The sequence below is a fragment of the Equus asinus genome, chromosome 21 (genome assembly GCF_041296235.1).
Source record: "Equus asinus isolate D_3611 breed Donkey chromosome 21, EquAss-T2T_v2, whole genome shotgun sequence".
Lineage (NCBI taxonomy): Eukaryota > Metazoa > Chordata > Mammalia > Perissodactyla > Equidae > Equus > Equus asinus.
Window position 1 is genome coordinate 87,153,294 of NC_091810.1, and position 21,028 is coordinate 87,174,321.

General features: G+C 46.2%; 1 long non-coding RNA gene across 1 annotated transcript in view; it reads right to left on the reverse strand.

Annotated features, from left to right (window-relative positions):
- Nucleotides 1-2,266: 2,266 nt before the first annotated feature.
- The window catches only part of LOC139041446 (uncharacterized), a 30,689-nt gene continuing 11,927 nt past the window's right edge, over nucleotides 2,267-21,028 (reverse strand). Inside the window, exons 3-4 of the long non-coding RNA XR_011496618.1 lie at nucleotides 2,691-2,772; nucleotides 2,267-2,321 (exon numbers count right to left, since the gene is read on the reverse strand). This is a non-coding gene — a long non-coding RNA (uncharacterized lncRNA). The remainder of the gene's footprint in view (nucleotides 2,322-2,690; nucleotides 2,773-21,028) is intronic.

Here is a 21,028-nt window from a genome sequence, read left to right on the forward strand (position 1 = left end):
ACTTGGCACAGGCTCTGACTCACGGCTATTGGCATCTTATCCACCCCGCCTCTCCTTTGTGTTGGGGAGGTGTCTTGCACTTCACTGTCTTTCCAGAGCATTTCCAGAGCTTGGGAAGGGCTATAGTATGTCTGTAATAGGTAACGGGTGCTCCTGGATGTTTGCCTGAGATAAGGATGAAACGATCTGCCGGCTGGGCAGCACACCGAACGTTTGTTCCCAGAGCCCTCGGTTCTGAAGGAGCCTGCAGCTGGGGGTGGGGCAGGGAGAAGAAACCCCCGGGGTCTGCTCAGCTTTTGTCTCTTCTCTATCGAGGTGTCAAGTAACATTAATTTGAAAAGAAAAAATCCTCTGCTGAAAATTTGAAAACCAGGCCTTCCTGTTCTTATTTCCATGCCGAATGTGATAAACAGCAGGAGAAATGCGTGCTGTTGAAAAGTGTGCCTGTAGCACCAAGAAACCATCGGCGAAGGAAGGAGGTGGCCACAGAGTGGGCATTTTACAGAGGACCAAGAAAAAATATCTGTCCTAGAGAAAGGGATTTCTTAGCCAAATGAACTTGCCAAGACCAGCTAAATTCTAGAACTTTGCATTTTGGGTCACGAGTGACTGAAACTCTGCACTGAGGCCTCCAAGTGGCTAGAGGACCTGTCTCCTCTGCACCGGCCTTCACAGGTCGTTGAGGCCCCAGGGGACAGTGTAAAGCCGGGGCCTCGCACAGTAAAGCCTTGTGTGGATGCAGGAGACAGGCTCCGAGGCCACCAGCTCAATAAAAAGGAGCTAGGGGTGGTGCAAGGACATGGGCAGGGGAGACGGAGGACAGCGAGGCAGGGGCAGCCCAGCGCAGGACACCCAACTGGGAAAGCCGTGCACCTGCCTGGCTCTCACTCCGGGCTCACCTCAGCCCTGCTTCTCCCTGCCCGTCTCTGCTTGTCACCCACTCTGTGTGCTCAAAGTGGCTACCCAGAGTCTACTGGTCCTCCTGGCTCTAGAGCCTGCTGCCATCTGGCCGCAGACCGGCCGCCCCTCAGAGCACATTTGTAAGAGGGACACCCTGAGGTTGCCTGGGTACAGCTCCTGCTGAGTGGTCCACTTCCTGCCTAATTAGTGGAGAAGGCGGGATCCCCGTGGGGTCAAGAAGCACCAACGGGGCAGGCTGGCTGCAGGAGGCGGAAGTGTGGGAGCCAGGTTGTGCAGGACAAGCAAAGTGTGGGTGGGGAAAGAGTGTCTCGTGTTGTGCTGACCCCGTGCCTGGCCCCCTCACCGACACAGAGACACCCAGCGCTGTAGTTTGCAGGGGTTTGAGCTCAGGTATCTATGGCACAAGCACAGTGATGGGCAGCGGATGTTTTCACTGTCAGAGTCTGTCAATGATGGGAAGGCTCTGCTCCCTCCAGAGGCCACAGCCTCATCTCCTGCTCATGGCGTGCACTTTGCAGCCTAGGATGGGCTGATTGGCCAGTTTCTCAGCTTTGGCAAGAGGGGAAGTCAGAAAATATAAGGCCTTCATACACACAGCAGTTGCATCTTACATAAAGGTTGGTGTCTGAAGTCAGCACGTAGGATGAAAATATATTTAATCTGAAAATCCTTTAAATCACCCATGAAGTATGGGACATGACATCTCTCAGTAAGCCCGCCCCAGCAGCGTTCCCGCTAGCATAGAACCAGAGCAGACTGTGGTTTCTGGCTGATGACCAGGAGATGTGGTTGGTTTGCATTCCGTGTTTTATGAAAACTCTTTAAACATTAGATCCATTCTCAGCTAGAGAGAGCCACATGCTAAAGAAGCCCATGGTAGCTGAGCACCCAGGGAAATGCAGGTTCCCTCTGAGGCATCTCCTCATAGGACTGTGGGAGGAGTACCCTTCAACATTGAGTCTGCTCCCGCCCCTCCCTCCCAACCCAGCTTCCATTCTGCCAAGGATGTGTGGTTAAATTGACTTGAGTTCGTTCTTGGCGGGATGAGATTTCACTGTGAAAGCACAGTACCTCTGGCTGTCCGCCCATTTGGCACTCGTGCATCTTTTCTCCACGTGGGGGTCAGGTGCTCTTCAGGCAGGGACTATGTCTTGTAGTTTGCGGCATCTCTCCTGTACTTTCCCCAACCCCAGGCCCCACGGGTCCCAGCCCTTTGCACATACTACGTCCTGCTTATATGTTCCTCGGTTAACTGGTTAATTCAGACCTTGCTGTGCTTGGTTCCCCTACCCGAGAAGTGAACCTTAACTAAGGAGGGACAAGAATGTATTGCAACAAAACACTTACCTGATTTTGAACAATTAACTAACGATGGAAGGCTCATCCTTCAGATCATCTCCCTAAAAATGATAGACTAGATCAGTGGCCTTAAACTTGGCTGCCCATAAGAATCACCAGAGAAAACAGATTCTGATTCAGTAGCCTGGGGATGGGTCAAGAATCAGCATTTCTGGCACCACGTTGGCAGCTGCCGCGTCCCCCCGCCCAGCAGGCAGGACCACGCTGCACGTCACGGGAAAGGGAAACAGCCCCACACCCTCATGCATGAACTGAGGATGGTAACACTCCTCAGGGCCTCTTAGGTAGGTTTGTTGTGAGGACGAAATGCCTTAACATTTGTGAAGTGTTTAGCGCAACGCCTGACACAAAGTAAGTACCATGTAAGTGTTTTTAAGTAACAAGAATTTTTAAAATCCCATGCCAGTCACCTGCCAGTGCATTCTACTCCTATACCTCTGAGACAATGACGTCAGCTTCCTCAGATGCAGGTGGAATCCTGGGTTGAGACAGCTGGGAAACAAAATAAGAAGCAGCGTGAATGTTACTCAAGGTACTTTTACCCGCCTGGGAGCACAGACCAGCCACAGCATCAGGACCACATCTACTGTCCCGGATGGCACAGTGCCCTGGCTGGCACACAGGAGACAGGAACGGCCCCCACAGGCAGAAGCCTTCCACGGTGGACACCCCCAGCACAACTTTCACTCTCCTCGGCAGGGCCCAGCTCACCTCCTCAGACCAGGTTGCCTCCCCACAGAGGTCTCTGCTGAATTCTATCACGTGTTGACCCCACCCCCAGCTTCTGTCAGTCACGTTACTCGTATTCTTTCATCATAACAGTTCTCACTATTTACAATGATCTGGTTGACATCTGTCTGTCTATTATGTCTCCCCCACCAGAATGTAAGCGGATCTGTCTCATTCTCTGAACGCCCCAGCACCCACACTGCGCTTGCACACAGTAGGTGCTCTGCGAGTATCTGTGGAATGCATGTACAACAGTGTCAGAGAGTTTGGAATTGAAGGGGAAAATCTAGCACACTTTCTGTTTTGCCTAGCATCACCTTTCTACCTCTCGTTACCGGGAGCTGGGAGCCGCTTCCCAATGGCGGGGGATCTAAGATGTACCACCCAGTGTGAGAGCCGCCCACCCGGGGGGAAGGGCCCTCCCCACTTTCCCTCGAAGGCTCTCAGTCCTTGCCTGACTGCTGGCCAGGGGATACTTAGCTTAGCTCAGAGCAGCTAAGTCTTAGCTAAGAGCAAGGGCGCTGGCTGGTGCCTGGACAACCCTCATTCTCAGAAATACTCACATGCCCTAGGTGGGAGGCAGAGATCCCAAGCCACGTGGGCTTCCCGCCAGAGCAACTGGCATGCTTCTCAGCTGACTTTTCTTGACCGTCAATTATGAAATTTACTATTTTATATATCCAGAGAGAACATGGGCTGGGCATCTCAGTAGCTCAAATCAAAGACAGAAAATTCTTAATTGGGAGTCACAGATGAATTTATAGGTACAACCCAGCCCAGCTGTTGTGTTGTGTTTCTCCCCAGGAGCCCTGTGGGCATTGGGGTTGAGATGTTACTTTGTGTGTGGGATTGTCTCACACACTTGGACATTTAACAGTCCTCTTCCCAGGGGAACTTAATGCCAGTAGCCCGAGAGTCTGTGACAACCAAAAAAATGCCACCAAGCATTTCCAACCTGCCCCTGAGGTTGAGACTGCCCTGTTTGAGAGCTGCTAGTTAGGGGAAAGGAAGGTGCTTCCTTTTACCCTACATGTGGTGTTTCAGCATCACCTTGTTTGGAGAGTTTTAAAAGTTAATTTTTAGTTACATAAGTAACACATTCTCTTCTCCTTTGACGCCCACTTCCAGTTTTAGTCACCTCCCCCATTTCTCTGAGGAAACGAGTACAGCTGATACGGTTTCTAGCCTTCCAGGCCCTTCTCTCTGTGTTTACACACACACACAGGCCGGTATGCACGTACAGCGGAGCGTTGCCACTGTGTGCTGTACTGCGCTTTTCATCTGCAGCCGGGGATGTTCACTCGGCAGTGCGTGTGGAGGATCTGGGCATGTCAGGACACACGGAGAAGCCCCGTCCTTTATAGCATCTGTGCAGTGTTTTACCGTGTCGCTGGGCCTCTGAGTAGAGAGCTGCAAAGGAAATTACTACCCTGGATGAGGTGTCGCCTGTGGTCTGGTCACAGGACCAGATTAAACAAAAGCTGAGGTCATTCTGAATCATCGCCTCGAACCCTGCTGCTGCCCACAGAACAAAGCGGTGCCTTGACTTGCATTTGGAAGCAGTGTCTCTACGCCCGACTGCTCTGGCTGGTGTGTAAACCCAGCTCTCTGAGTCTCCTGCACTGAATGGATTCATTTCCTTCCTTAGCCTCCAGTGTGCCATTTTCCATCGTAAAGTATAAGAGAGCAGGTTTGATGAGTGCCTTTGTCCCTTAAGTAAGTAATGCATAAAGAAGAATGTTTACTTCTGTGGGTGATTATAGGCCTATGAAGTGAGCGCCTAGTATCAGGCACTTTCATCCCTTATCTCTAACCCTCACAACAGCTCTTCACAGTAGGTGATACGAGCTCCTTTTTATAGATGAGAAAACTGAGACCTAGAGAGATTGGATGACCTGCCCAAGGCTGTGCAGTTGGTAAGCGGAGAGCCAGGCACTAACCTGGGGCCTGCTCTCAGATGGTTAATTGTGATACCTTCAGTTGATTTATTCATGCAACAATATTTATTGAATGTCTATAATGTCCTGGAAATGGTACCCAGCACTAAGAATACAGCAGTAAACAAAGTAATAAACAAAGATGCGTCTCTGCCCTCACAGAGCTTACGTTCTAGTGGGGGAGACAATTCAGAAGTAAACAAACAAATACAGACTGTAATTTAGGGAAGGTTAAGCACCAAGAATGAACATAAGACAGAATAAGTGGATGGAGAGCTGCAGAAGGGGCTTCTTTAGAAAGGGAGTTGGATAAGACCTCCCTGGGGTGGTGACATTCAAGCAGAGACCTGAATAAAGCGAGATAATGAGCTGTGCTGAAATCTCAGGTGAGCCAGTATTACAGGGAGACATCAGTAGGTGCAAAGGCCCTGAGGTGGAGCATGTTGGGCATGTTCAACGAACATAAGGAGACCAGCAAGGCCAGACTGGAGTCAGTGAGGCAGAGAGAGATGGAGGTCAGATCAGAGAGGAAGGCAGGCCCTGATCCCTTGAGTTTTCTAGGCCATGGCTGGACTTCGGATTGATTCTGATCGTGATGGGAAGTCTTTGGAGAGTTTTGAACAGGGGAGCGGTATGATCTGTCTTAAGTTTTTAGGGAATCATCCTGGTTCCTGTGTGAAGGAAACACTGGAGGTGGGGCAGAGTAGATTCAGGGACAGTGATTAGAAGGCCTTGGTAGAAATCCAGGGAAGAGAAGATAGTGGCTCAGGCTGCAGTGGTAAGCTGTGGAGAGGGTAAGAAGCGGTTGGATTTGGGGTTTGTTTTGAAGTTAGAACTGATAAGACTTTTTGAAGAATTGTAACCTTTTAGGAGGAAGAAGAGCGTTAAGAATGACTCCTAGCTTTTTGCCTGAGCATCTCATTGGAGGTGGTACCATTTACTGAAATTAGAAAGCCTGGTCCAGGGTGGGGTGTGGGGAGGAGTCTGAGGAGGTGTGAAGCATCAAGAGTTCTATTTTTGACACACTGCCATCATGATGCCTATTAGACCTGTGGATGGAAGTGCCCAGCGTGCCACCAGGAGCAGTCTGGAACTTTTTTAATTATTAAATTTATTAAATGTTAGCGTAGAAGCAAGCTTAGCAATGATAAGTACAAACTCCAAAATCTCTCTCCAATGGACAGCTGAGCCAACTGAGGCCTGGAGAGGTCAAGTGGCTTGTTAAAACCTATTGTTTAAAATCCACTTACCTTTTACATTTTTAAAAAAACATATATGTCCAGTCCAAATTGTTCATATTTTTCATTTTTATTTGTATTTTCTTATACTCTAAGAAAGAAAGTTGAAGTTGAGTGGAGAGTAAAAAAGATGGTTACAGACTTTGCCTAAAATACCAATGAGGAATTAAATTGACTTCAATAAATATTTAATGAATACCTACTGTGCTAGAGACTATGGATATAAACATGCTTAAGAAGCATCCTTAGACAGCCCACAGAATGGGAGAAAATATTTGCAAGTCATATTTCTGATAAGGGACTTGTATCTAGAATATATAAAGAGCTCTTACAACTCAATAATAAAAAGACAAATAACCCAATTAAAAAAATTGGCAAAGGATCAGAATAGACATTTCTCCAAAGAAAATGTAAGAGTGGCTAATAAGCACATGAAAAGATGCCCAAATCACTAACCAGCAGGGAAGTGCAAATCAAACCCACTTCACCCCCTCTAGTATGGCTATAATAAAAAAGCAGACAATAACAAGTGTTGATGAGGACGTGGAGAAATCAGAACCTCATGTATTTCTGGTGGGATTGTAAAACAGTAAAACCACATTGGAAAACATTTTGGCAGTTCCCCAAAATGTTAAACACAAGACTATCATATGACCCAGCAATTCTACTCCTAGGTGCATACCCAAGAGAAATGAAAACATTTGTCCATGCAAAAACTGTATACAAATATAATGTTATATACGGATGCTATTTATAGCAGCATTATGCACAACAGCCAAATAGAGGAAACAACCCAAATGTCCATAAACTGAGAAATGGATAAACAAGATGTGGTATAGCCACACAGTGGAATATTACTCAGTAGAATTGCTTGGCAAGTGAGTTTAAGGTGAGAATGAGAGCCCAGGACAGAATTCTGTGAAGCACCAATACCGAAAAAACAAGAAGCAAAGGAAGAGTCTATGAAGAAAACCCATGGTCGAGAGTAGAAAATGAAGAGAGAGTTGATATGAAAACCAAGGGAGGCCTTCCAAGGAAGAACCGCTCAACAGAGGCCAATGCTACAGTGAGGTCATTGGTGAAAACCAGGCACAACCGCCGAACAGTAGACACCTGTGATTGCAGCCTGGTCTGAACACACCACCTGTAAAGACATTGCTAGAACAACTGAGGAGATCGGAATGTGGCGTGTGTATAAGATGATATTACAGAATTATTGTTAATTTTGTTAAGGGTGATATGATTCTATGAGTGTGTAAGAAAATGTTCTTATTTTTTAGAAACGCAGGCCGAATTATTTCAGGGTGAAATGTCTGAATGTCTGTAATTTATTGTATAATAATTCAGCCAGAAAATGGATGAAACAGTTATGGCAAAGTGTTAATAATGGTTAAATCTAAGTAATGGGTGCACGTGTTTGTTATACTATTCTTTCTACTTTTCTGTCCATTTGAAAACTGCAGAAAATCTAAAGTTATCAAACAAACAAACAAAACCTGAGAAGAAGCCCCTGGATTAGGCAGTTAGAAGAGCACCTATGACCCCAGAGAAGACAGCTGTGGCTGAGCAGAGGGTGTGAAACCCAGATTGCAGGAGGTTCAAGGCCAGGCTGGGGAGTGGGCATAAACACTCACACGACAAGTTTAGTTTTGAAAGAAGGAAAGCTAGAGAGGGCAACAAGGTCAAATGAAACTCTTTTTTTTAAATAGAACCATCTGAGTTTGTGTACAGGCAGTGGGGAAAGGCCAGTGAGAAGCTAAAGACTGAAGGTGTTGGTGAGAGAGACAGTAATCCTGGAGGCAGAGAAGAAAGAACGTGAGTGAGAGCTCAGGCCAGGTGCTCAGCTCAGGAAGAGGAGAGGGCTAGTCCTTTCAGCCAAGGTGGGAGGGAAGTATCTGGTGTGAAGAAAATTTACTGAAAGTGAACCAACCTGCAATGTCAGTATATGGAGCTGTTTTCCATCTCTATGAAGAACAAAACGTACGTGAGGATTTATGTTTATAATATTGACTATAACATCAGAAACAAAGCTGCCAAGTATTTCCCTTCAGCTTCTTGCATTTTGGGAATAGCATACCATCTTGGCAGGGTTGGTCTGTGAGAACACCAGCTATGGAGCTTGCTGCGTTGGAGGAAGTTTAGGGCCGGAACCATTGGAGGTCAAAGTGGTACTGCTTCCCCGTTCCGGGAACAGATGGGCAATTCACAGCAACCAAGACCCCAGGAGTGGGGCCAAACTCCAGTTTCATCTCATGACCTTCCTCAGAATGCCAGGAGCATTCCTCCCCAGGGGACCGGATAGCAGCATCATTTGGGGAATTCTGGGCTTGGTGTTAAATCATAAAGTCAGTGTGGTGGGCAGCATCAAGGAGCAGACACAGGGCCCTAGGAGATGAGATGATGACATGGGGCCAAAACCTGAGTCCCCTTTAGATGGTTAGGCCACAGGCTGGACTCCTCCCAGGAGGGGGCAAGGTAGGAGCTGGGGGCAGGTAGGAGATGGGGAGAGAAGGTCTCTGAGCAAAGGGGACCAAATATGTTTCTCCCTTGCTAGCCACTGTTTCTGAAAGATGGCACCTAAGACCACCACCACGTGCTTCAGCTTCTTGTTCACGCTTTGTCTTCTGGTCTGTACAGGCAGGCAGTTGTATCCTCGGCCCTCTGTTGGTTGAAGTTTCCAGGGCAGGCTGGGGCCAGCACAGAGAAGTGGACCAACATCTTGAGCAATCACAATGGAGCCAGGACCACGCAGAGATGGAAGTCTAAGCCTCCTTCTGAGTCAGGACTATCCAGAAAATCTCTACCTTAAACATGGTATAATCTTGAGAAGGCTCATGGCTCAGATCCACGTTAGTTGTCTCCTTTGTCTTTATGCCACTGTGACATGTTCCATTATGTCAGTTCCACAAATGAGGCCACCATTCTCTTGTCAGCGATTCTCAAAACTTTCTACCCAAGGACCTCTAAATGGTAGCGGAGGGAAACTTGGATCCTGGGAACCCTGGGGGCCGTCGCTCTAATAGTGCGTACAAAGCACAAAATCTGCTCCCAGGTTGTGTCCCGGTGACGTTAGGAACCCAAGTGTACTTTGTATTCTAGTAATAGGAGGACAAGAGACCTCAAACTGTCGTCACCTTTGGCTATGTTTTAATCAACTCCTTATTAGTTTTCCGTTGCTGCTGCAATAAATCACCATCAACTTGGTGGCGTAAAGTACACATTTATTATCTTACAGTTCTATAGGTCAGAAGCCTGACATGGGTTCCCCTGGGCTGAAGTCAACGTGTCTGCAGGGCTGTGTTTCTTTCTGGGGGCTGTAAGGGAAAATCTGTTTCCCTGCCCTACCCAGCTTCTAGAAGCTGTCCCCATTCCTTGGCTCTTGGCTTTCCTCCTTCATCTTCAAAGCCAGCAAGTTGTGTCCCTGTGGCCCTTCTCCGTAGTCACATTTCCCTCTCACGGATTACAGCTGGGAAAGATTCTGGGCTTTTAAGGACTCGTGATTACATTGCGCTCGCCCAGATAATCCCGGATAATCTCCCCATCTCAAGGTTCGTGACCTTCCTCACACCCTTTTGTGACCTATTCTGCCACGTAAAGTGACACAGTCAAATGTTCTTGGGATCAGGACATGGACATGTTTGGGGAACCATTATCCCACAGCTTCTCCGGCAAGACGCCCTTGTGTCAATCCTAGGAAAGAAATAAACCCATCTTCCCAAGAGGGCAAGCAGGCCTAACGTATTTCTAAGCAGTTCTTGTCATTAAGGGATCTAGACTTCACTGTATATCGCCAAGAGTTAGCAGCCTCCGCTAGATGTGCTATCAAGAACCCTTGCAAAAGAAAGAAGCTGGATAAGACTTTGTGTTAGGATGGATTGAAAAGATGAGGCACCCCTCTGGATAGATATCTGGCCTGGGAGAAGCTCTGGTGGTTTCTGTGGGAAAGGGAGATGCAGTGTCCTGGGATGGGAGAGTTGGTCAGGATTGGTCCTAGGGACACAGGTATAGTGACCACAGGGCTGCCCTTGTGGTTGAATGCATGGCACTGGACAGCTGATACCGCACTACCAGTGCTGGGAAAAGGTGAGGCTGCCCCAGGGGGCTGCAGGGATGTGAGCATTAAAGAATGGAAGGGTTCCGCTCAGGCTGCGGCTCATTCTGTCCTCCAGCATCTAAAGCAGAGCAGACCTCATGCTGCAAGGGTAGATTTTCCCTTTCCCAACGCCATCTGTCTGCTTTGAGATTCATAGTGCTTCTGTTAATTCAACTTTGACTCTATTTCATGTGAACTAATTATCCTGGCCTTGTTATGCAGGGAGAGTCTTCTCCCATCTTTTCCCTCGGTTCCATCTCTTGGCTTCCCTGCACGGGCACATTTCTTCTCCTTAAGCTCAGAAAAGCTGGAAGGGCACAGAGCATGGATGAGCATGTGTGGGGGTGTGTCGGGTGGAGAAGTGGGAGGGTGGGAGCTCACACCTCTGTCAAGTGCCCATGGTGGTGCCTGACATGCTCGTTGATGTGTTTCCTGATATAAAAGATTAAAATGTCATTTAATGGATAGCTATATTAGCAATAGTTTATGGCTCATTTGAGCCTGATCTTAATCCATTGAGATAGTCCTGGCTCAACTGGCCAAGACTATGGCTCTGATAACATACAGAGTGCAGGACTATTCGTCCATGCATTTCTATTATATGTAGACACGTGTCATGTATCTAACCAAAGAATGTCCGTAGAGTGAGCAATCTGATGTGTACGTTGTAGAGGTCGTGGGCCCATTGCTCTCAGATCCATTCCTCACCCTTCACCTGCTCTGCTCTGTGTCTCAAGGGGGCTGGCCACTGCAGACAGGTCACTTGGGTTCCACCTGAGCTCGGCCCGTGAGAAGCACCGGAGTGGGAGGAAGGGAAAGGCCAGGCTGTTCTCCCTTAGCCTCCTGCCCTTGGATGATACCTCCGATAGTAGCTGTAGCAAGGCTCCAGCCCCTCCAAAAAGGCCTGTTCTGGTTCCAGCTGCCATCATTGCCCCAGCCTCTGGGCTCTGGTAACACATCTCCTCCGCTTGTCCCTCCTGCCCAGGATTGGGAGTGACTTCCCACTGTCACTGATCTAAACCTCTCAGATCATCCATCAGCTGTGTAACCAATTCCCTGCCTTAAATTCCTCCTGTTATAAATATGTCGTGATTTCTGTTGTTCTGGTTAGGCTCTGACTGGTAACGTACATCTCGGTTAAAACACGTTTTCCTTTAACATGGATTAGCTATTAGCAAATTCCTTAACTAGGTTGTGGTTACCAATCTATTATTATCTGTAATTATTTGTTTGAAGGGTAGTTTGCACTCTATTGAAGTTATTTTTGCTTGCCAGTAAAATTTTAAAATGCTTAAATTTCATAAATGCTTGTGAGTTCCACCATCTTGAGCTTCAAAGCCGTGGCCTAGTTTGACTCGATGTGTTCATAAGATAAATGCAATGGAAAGAGTGAATCATCAGTTATTAGTATGTTATTCATAATAGAACGACTAGTGTATTTTGCAGAAATAGCCCAGTATGAACTAATGTACATACTGTACTGACTTCCAGCAATAGCGTCATGGAGGAACGATCTGGTAGTAGTTGCAGTAAAAGAAATGCTCATAATAACTTTGGAACGTGGAAGTAATTTACATCTCCCTCTTTAAGTGATTTATTTTTAGCGTTACTTGCAGTATCTTTGCTGAACCTTTGCCTAAAACCCCCTCTCCCGCTGCGTGCAAGTTCAGCTCAGCAGCAGCTTTCCAGAAGGGAAATGCCTAGGAGACCATCTTTTAAGAGCCCTCAGCTAAAGCAAGTCACTTTGGCTACCGTTTTCTTTCTTCCTTCCCTTCTTCATCTTGCCCAAGCTTAAAGGAACCTACAAGTGTAAGAAAAGCACATAAAAAAGCCAAGACTTCTGACCTAGAACCTTGCACTGTATCCATCAAGAAAGCATGTGAATGTCTGATTAGAGATGGCAAATCAGGCACGCTTGATTTTATCCTCGCCAAGACCCACTAAAATGATCATTTAAAAAGTGATAAATACCCAGTAATGGCAGAGGGACTCTCAGGAGGTAAGAGATTTCAAAGAATTTCTGGAGGGTAAGCAGTGGATGGAGGAGTGGTGGCAGAAGAAAAGAAGAGAGGAAGCTACACTTACTTTACATGAGTGGGAGGTTGGCGGAGGCTGGAACGGAGAAGGAAATCTTTTGCAAAGCAAAACTGGGGACACTGGGGATTCATAAACATCAGCTGCATGAGTGATGGGGCTGAAACTCTGGTGACTGATAAAAGGGCACCACGGAGCAGCTGGCCTCCCACCCACTTGGCAGGCATGGGTTCTCCCTGCTACATCTCCCACTCCCAATAAAACCCAACAACCCTGTTCTCCTCTCTACAAATGGAATGACCCCAACAACAAGACCCCTGTCATGCTGGCATTCAGGAGCTCCCTAGCTGAATAACTGGGCTTCTGCCAAGTAATCATAGTCAAAGTAATAGAAGCAGCAAATAGTTATATAGCACCGTAATGAATACATCATCTATTAATTCATTTAATGCTCACAACAACTGTAGGAAGAAACTGAAGCACAGAGTGGTAAGATATCTTACCTAAGATCACACAGCAAGTAACTGGTGGAGCTGGGTCACTACAAGGTAAAGGCCCCCCATCCAGGTGCAAAAACCAAGAAGTACCAATAGCATCTTATGGCCTCATTCTGAAGTAAAGAACGCTGAGGATGACCAGGTATTGGAAGGAAGACATAAAAATAAACAAAAGAATGACCTAGAGGAAAGAGGAAAGATAGCAAACAGAAGGCCAGAAAGAAATCTCCAATTTGTGTTCTCAGAGATATCTGAGAAAATACCTGCAGCGTGAGAACAGGATGCAATGAAAACAGAAGAGTCAGAGAAGTGTGAATAGCCTTGGGAACTTACATACACGTTCGTAAAAAAATAAAAAACTCAACAGAAGCATTGCAATATAAATTCAAAGAAATCTCCCAGAGAAATGACAAAGAGATAGAAATCATAACAAAAAAGAAAGGCGTGTCGAGGGCTAATCCAGGATGTCCCACACCCGGCTAAAAGAAGTTACAGAAAGAAAAGATGGATAACGGGAATATGACTTTTCCCAGAAGGGAAGGACATGAGTCTCCTAAATACATAATCATTAAATTTATACATCGAGGACATAGAAAAGGTCCTCTATGACGTTTATAATCTGTTCTGTGACCAAAACTAAGTCTTTCGTGCTCTCTCTATAGGTTTAGTGTAAGAGTTGAAAATGAGTACCAGGGTTTACATTATTGTGACTGTGAAAATATTGTTTGCGGTAGGGCTAGTAATCACTCTGATTACATTTCTTTTCCTGTATAGCTTTTTGGTTTTTTTCCTGAAGTTTGTATTTGCCTTTCTGAGAATCTTTGCCTTTATTTTATCCTCGAGTCCATTTCATCTTCTCATCTAATCAGGCGTTCTCTCAAATCCCCTCCTTTGCCCTGAGGCCTCCCCAGCTCCTGTCTGGACAGCTTTCTCTCTCGGCTCCTGCGCGGGAATCACCTAGTGTCTTCACTGGACTAGATTGCTTCCTGGATCCCACATGTTGTTCTTTAGGGTCTTACTCCCTTGGTTTCCTGAAACAGATCCTCAGGCAACTTCTTTAGAAAGGGTGTGTGGATGATAAATTTTCTTCAACTTTGTATGCAGCTGTCACATTTAATTGATATCTTGGCTAGGAGTAGATTTTTACATTGAAAATCACTTTTTCTTGGAATGTTGAAAAATTGCTCCAATGCCTTTTGGCATCCAGTGTTGCTAATGACAGGTCAGACACAATTCAAGCTTTTGTTCTGTTGGTAAGCTCGTTTCTCTCCTCTACTCCCACGCTCTTAAAATGGATACATCATGCAATGGCAATGTAGGCATATTGTTTAAAGGTATGGAGATAGCCACCAGCAGAAGTGTCTTGACAGGTGAGAAATGGTTGCCTCTCCAGAGTGGGACCGAGGAAGACAGGAAACCATTGCTTTGATTTTTTTCTTAACAATGTGTATGATTATTTTGACAAAGCTTTAAAAATTATAAAACATGGATTGCGAAACTGTAAAGCAAAGCAGATGAAAGATGATCACACGAGCCAGGGTTGTGCTACCTCTGGGTGGGGGAGGCGGCTGTGCTCAGGACTCAGGGAGGGGATGCTGGAGGCTCCTGGAGAGCTGGCCTCAGTGTGATGACTTGGGAGGCGATTAACCAGTTGCTTGCTTTGTCCTTACCCTTTATAAATATAAAATCTCTGTTTTTTGTTTCATGAATTTTTCAGATATGTGATTCAAAATTTTTTCTTTTCCTGAGGAAGAGTCACCCTGAGTTAAAATCTGTGCCAATCTTTCTCTATTTTGTATGTGGAATGGGCCATCGCATGGCTGACCAGCAGTGTAGGTCTGTGCCTGGGATCTGTACCCACAAACCCAGGCTGCCGAAGCGGAGCACGCTAAACTCAGCCAGCAAGCCTTGGGGCCGGCCCCTCACAATTTTTTTTAAAAGGCCTATGACACACATGCATTCCAAATGCCAGTTTAAATATGTAGTCCAAGTCCATCCGGTATAGCAAAACAAAAACTGTCTCACAAAGAAAAAATTATAAATACTTCTCATTAGGAAAAGAAAACTGTATATCATCAATTTTCCCTTTTTGCTTCTCTCAGATTCAATATTACAAATTAAAAATACTAAGTGTTAAGTGTAATCTTCATCTAACAATTTATTATTTATATCTGAGTTAAGCTTATATTTTAGGTTTGTTTTCTTTAAATCCCAGTGGAAGAGAAAGAGAAGATACTATCTGAACCTCAGGGTGCTCAAGACTTCAGTACAAACAAAGTTAAATCCTTGTTTTGTGAGGTTAAGTTTCTAGAAGTGCACTTCTGATTCTTTAACTCAGTTCCGCATTGACTGAGTACCTGACGTCTACCAGGAATCCGTTTACCCAGTATTTGTGCCAGGCACAGTTCTAGGCCTAAGGTATGGACAAGGTCCTTGTCCTCATAGAGCTTGCATTCTCGGGGAGCAGGGAGGACAGACATTCAGTAGTTTCATAACTATATGTAACGTATCAGGTGGTAAAGAAACATAAAGCAGGAGAAGGAACTAAGGCGGGAGGGTGGTTGCTATTCCATGCAAGAGCTGAGCGCAGTGTGGGCGGGACCCGTGTGGTTATCTCGGGCAGTGTAATCCCAGCGCCCTGCCTCCTCCTGGGGAGACAAACATATATGTCTCTGTCCTCAAGGAGCGTACAGACTATGAAAGAACCAGGTGATAATTTGAACTCTCAGAATCAACATTTTGTAGAATCCTAGGATTCAGAGTATGTTTACAGTGAAGATAAATAGATGAAGAGAAGGTCAATGGAAGAGCTTCAAGTTTAAAGGAAGATGTGGAAGAAGGCAAGAGTGAGAGAAGCATTCATCAAGGCGGGGGTGGTTGGACTGGGCGGAGAGAATGGCTAAGAAAATGGCGGAAGCAACAGTATCCATGGGAGAGGGGGACTGCGGAAGCACTCAAAGCCGCAATGAATTCCAGGCATGATACAAAGGTGATGGGGAAATGAAAAAATGGGGTAGATCAGAGGGTGGACAAGAGGGACAATCTTTACCCCTACCAGGTCTCTAAGCAGAGTAGAGGGTGTAGCCTTCTTGTAGAGATGGTCCCCACCTCACTTATTCAACTTATGATTTTTTGACTTTATGATGGGGCCAAAGTGATACACATTCAGTAGAAACCTTTAGTACTTTGAATTTTGATCTTTTCCGGGGTTAGTGATAATCCGTATGACACTCTGTCGTGATGCTGGGCAGCAGAACCCCTGCAGCTCCCAGTCAGCCCGTGATCACGAGGGTAAACAACCAAGACACAGGCACCCCTTCTGTTTGTCTCTTCCAGTACAGTATTCAGTAAATTACATGAGATACTCAACACCGTATTATAAAACAAGCTTTGTGTGAGATGACTTTGCCCAACTGTGGGCTTATGTGAGTGTTCTGAGTACGTGTAGGGTAGGCTGGGCCAAGCTATGGTGTTTGGTGGGTTAGGTGTATTGAACGCATTTTCAACTTATGATATTTTCAACTTATTATGGGTTTCTCAGGATGTAGCCCCAACATAAGCTGAGGAAGGTCTGTGCTTTCCCAGATGGCTACTCCATGTTGCAGCCATAAAAGTCGTATCTGTAATCATTACAGGCTCACAGGCCAGTGAGCTCAGATATCCAACATGCACAGACAGAGAAGTCGGAGGAAACTTGACTGCAAAATTGAAGGCACCATCAATACCTCCAAGACTAAGCTGCCTTCAGTCTTAGTACTGATTTTCACTCCAAAAAAATAAAAAATCCGATAACCCTCCCCACACTCCCACCCAAAGCTGTGAAAAGTAGCCTCGTGCAGGCCATGGTGAGAGGTTCCCAGGGCAATGCACTGCAGAGCTTCCTCCAAACAGACAACGGCCCCTTTCCTGCAAATCCCTCTGAAACCAGGGCTGCTCAGACCACTCCTTCTTCCTCTCCCCTGAGCTCTCTGTCTCCATCACCTTCACTCTTTCTCCTCCTCCCTCCTGTCTCCCCGTCCTTCATTATGTCCAAGCCAATCTCCACCCGCTAGCCCAACCCCAATCCTTTCTTCTTTCAGGGAGCTCTGACTCCTTTGCCCTAAGGGTGATCTTCCTTCTCCAGCCAGTTCCATTTTGCATCCTATACCCCAGTTCACACAAGCCAAAGAACCTTCCTCCAACCCACACCCCTTAGAAGGAAAGGAAAAGGAAGGACTTCTAGAAACTTATTGTTGAATGTCTTCACTCATGTTACTAAACAAAAGGCAACAGTTGACATTGGAACTCATGGATGAAAATCGAGAACTAATCACCTACCAAATATAACAGATATTTCCGTTTTCCAGAGGGTGAGGGTAGTGAGGAGGGAAGTGGTGGGGGAGAAGGAAAGAAACAACAAGAGCTCTGAACTGCCGTCATGCATGTGCATGTCTGTCTCTCCCACTGGATTATAGAGACCTTGTCACTCAGTGTTGAAGTCTGTGCCTTCCATAGCGCCTCAGCAGATATAAGTACTTAAATGAATGAATGAATTTGAGTGAATGAACAAGTTAACATGACAAAATCAGATATTGAGTGCAGTGAGGTTTCTCCCAGGTGTCACATTGTCTGGGATGGTTTCTCGGAAGCTGTCCTGGACTCCAGCACTTGTCTCCAGGGACACCCCGGTTGTTCCTCTCGCAGGTGAGGTCTTACAGAACCACATGGCCGTCAGCCAACTCCTGCAGTTTCTCATAACCACCTTATGAAGTCAACACTTGGGCATCTGGTCTTATGCTAGCTCCCAAATTTCTTCAACCCTCCTGATTGGACTTGTTGATTTCATAAGTCACTAATCCCTTCACTGTCTTTTACTAATAGTGCAGATTAAGTTGTATCAAGGCATAAACCTCTTTAGAAGTTCTATGCACAAAACACACAATGCTTGCATCTCAAGCATGGTATTTTTTTAATACCATAAGTATTATTACAAAGAAATCATTACCGACTCAGAGAACCTGTAATACTTGGCAGCTCCCATGGGAGCTGCCTGCTAATTCTCCTTAAACCCTGCTCTCATCATGTAATTCTCATGCTGGAAACTCATCTGCCTTGTGTCTGAACTCCTCTGCCCAGCATCGAAAGCCATCCACAAGCAAGGTCCCTCCCTCCAAATCAAACTCCATGTTTCCCCATTATTCCCAACATATATCATTTACCTCACAACCAGGTGGTGAGCATTCTCACCCCTGTCCCTTTCCCAGGTCCCTGGAACCTTCTTCTCCTTCCCTTCCATCTCTCTCTGCCAGCTGACTGAAAACAGAAAATTGGATGGGGCAAGGGTTTCCTTCCAGAACCCCTCCTCCCGGGAGACTTCCCTGACTTGTCCAGTTTTTGTGGCCCTCTGGGCTCCCCGGATCCTACCATCAGCCCCATTGTGTACTTCATGGCCCATAGACTTCATCTGCAGTGAGCTGGTGCCTTCCTTTCCCTTCTCTGTGTCTCCAGAGTGCCTGACACCTTGCCTTTTTGCACAGTGGGTGTTACTTTAAAGCTCTGAGTCAGGGGAACTAAATCCATTTGTCCAGGGACTTGCAGTTCACTGGTTGTTCCCCAGGTTCTGACTGGGCCTGGGAGAATTACTGCTGTCGTTTGGGTCTAGGTCTAGGCCGGTGGTCCCCAACTCCAGGCTTCTTTTCACGATTCTTCTTGAAGATCCTGTTTCTGTCTTTTTTTAAAAGGGAGGAGAGCACTTGCGAATCTCCTAAGACTCGGGCTTCCGCTAAATTAATATACGCATATTATATACTAAAGTATACATGCTGTTTAGATGAGAGAGAATTTCTAAGAGGGGAAGATTAGGAAGAGAAGGAGTTAAGGAAGCTCTGCTCAAAACGTCCCTCTCGTTCCAAGGGGCAGTTCTGTAGATCACATTATAGAGAGAAATGTGGCTAGCAGGTAAATGTTGTTCCACAACACCCAGGTGCAAAGAATGCCACCTTTCTAGATTTCTCTGAAATCAAACTAAACTTGGCTTCAAATTCCTCCCTCTCCAAGATTGGTGAAGAGTCCAATACTGTGATTCCTGGGTCTCCCTGTCGCTGTCCCCTAGGCTTTCTAGGCCCAGGAAAGTGGGGGTGTCTTGATTCGTTCCTACTGCTCCTTCTGCACCGCATGTGCTAGCTTTTTCTACCAGTCAGGGAGGACCTGGGAGGCCCATGGAGAGGCTTCTTGGTGCTCTGCTCCTCCCTCCACTGCCCACAGGTCATCCACAGAGACCCCCACACAGGCCCTTAGAGCAGGAGTGTGTAGTGTCCAGCCTCCATAGGCCTTCAAGCAGCTGCCACCTGAGTCCCTGCAGGGGTGGTGGGACGCAGACCCCTGCCACACTACGCGTCCCTCCTTTGAGCCCAGCCCCTGTCTCTGCCATCCTGAATAATTCTTCTCAATAAGTCTGGCTTCCAAACAAAGATCTGAGTGGAGGGACTTTATCCTGGGGCCTAGAAACGTCTCTGTTTAAGACTCTGAAGTACACAAGGCTATTTCTTTTCCCCTGAGGAAGGGAAGTCCAGAGCTCAAAACTCAAGGCCAAGGAGAAAATTAGCTTATCATTCTTTATTTGCTGATAAGGCCACAGTGGTAAAAAGGAGAGGACACCAATCACCTTCTCTGTCATCCTCCGTTCACGGGTGAACACTGAGCCTGTGGGGTGTCTGTGCATGTGTGGTGGAGGTGGGGGTGGGGTGGCTAAAAGCATTAACAAAGGAGATTTGGACGCCTGATGAAATCTCAAAGGGCAGCTGAGAAGGAGAAGCCATGGAGAGAAACCTGAGCCGTGTGTCTGCAGCATTACCTGTGGCAGGTGCCACTGTGTCCTGTGAGCATTTGAAATGAGGAAATGGCAGTTTGCGAAGATTTCCTGGGCAGGAGTTGGCCTAGGGCTGGTGGGAGGAGCAGGATTGCTAGCGTCATGGCCCGGGGGGCATGAGGGCCTCAAGACCGCCTGCATCCGTTCCCAGAGCCAGGCAGCCTGGCTGTGCCCGAGGGGACACCTCTTTCTAACTGATACACAGGTGTTATAGGACTGATATGGCCCTGTTTAGGAAGGACAGTAGGATACGGGAATATGGCAGGCTCAGGAAAAGTCTGGGTATTTAGTTGACTGTAAAGATTGATACAACTCTCTATCAAGACCCAAGGTTTTATATTAAAGCTCAACCGAACAGCAGGGAAATGAAAAGCATTTGTACAACTGAACGTTCATCAAGAGAAGCCAGGGAGGGGGGAATCAGGACACAGTAGCTTCCCCCATCCTTCCCTCCCCACTCCTCACTCTCAAACCCCACCATCTCCTCTCCCCTGAGAGTCAGTCAGTCGGTCACATACCATGTTAGGAAATAGCAGAGTGACATGGCTAATATCTGTCCAGGCAAATATGGAGAATTTTTAAAATAAATTCTCACTTAAAGAGACGGGGTAGGGCTCGTAAAGATGGTTATCACTGCCAGGCTTCCTTATGCAGTATTTTAAGCAACCCAAAAATTATCTTTCAAAGTGCATTCTATATAAGCCTCTTAGAAGGAGGAGACGGGAAAGAAAGGATTTGAGATTTCCTTCATTAATCATCGAGAATGGCTTTTTGAAAGTTCACTTGGGGATTATGCATGTAATACGTGTTCATTGCAGAAAATAATTAGGTCCTACCTAATTGCTCTTTTAAAAATTACACGTATTATAATATATATGCGACACTCCTAGTTATCTCTGGTCTCTTCTCCATACACTTGACAATGACGGACAGTCTCAGTCTTTTCCGTTTGCCCAGCGGATACGCAAAGACCTTCTCTGTGTTGTTCCTCATTTCCCTGGTGCTGAGGGTGCTGAACATCTTCACGTGCTGTTTGTCACGTCTACTTTTTTCTATGAATTACTTGTTTATCCTCTTTGCCCTTTTTTTTAATGTGTTATTTGTTCCGTTAGTATTGATATTCATCTTTTAGCTGTTATAGCTCTTGAAAATATCTTCTCAAGGTCTGGCATTTGTCCTTCAACTTTATTTCTGGTGTCTTTTGCTGTACAGAGGCTTGGGTTTTTGTAGAGAGAAATCCATCCTTGACTTTCTTCATCGCATCTGAGATTTTGTGATTTATTTAGGAAGGTGTCCTCTATCATAAGATTATAAAAATAGTCTCTTTTATTTTTCCTGGTACTTTATCTTCTTTAAAAATGTTTGTATCATCA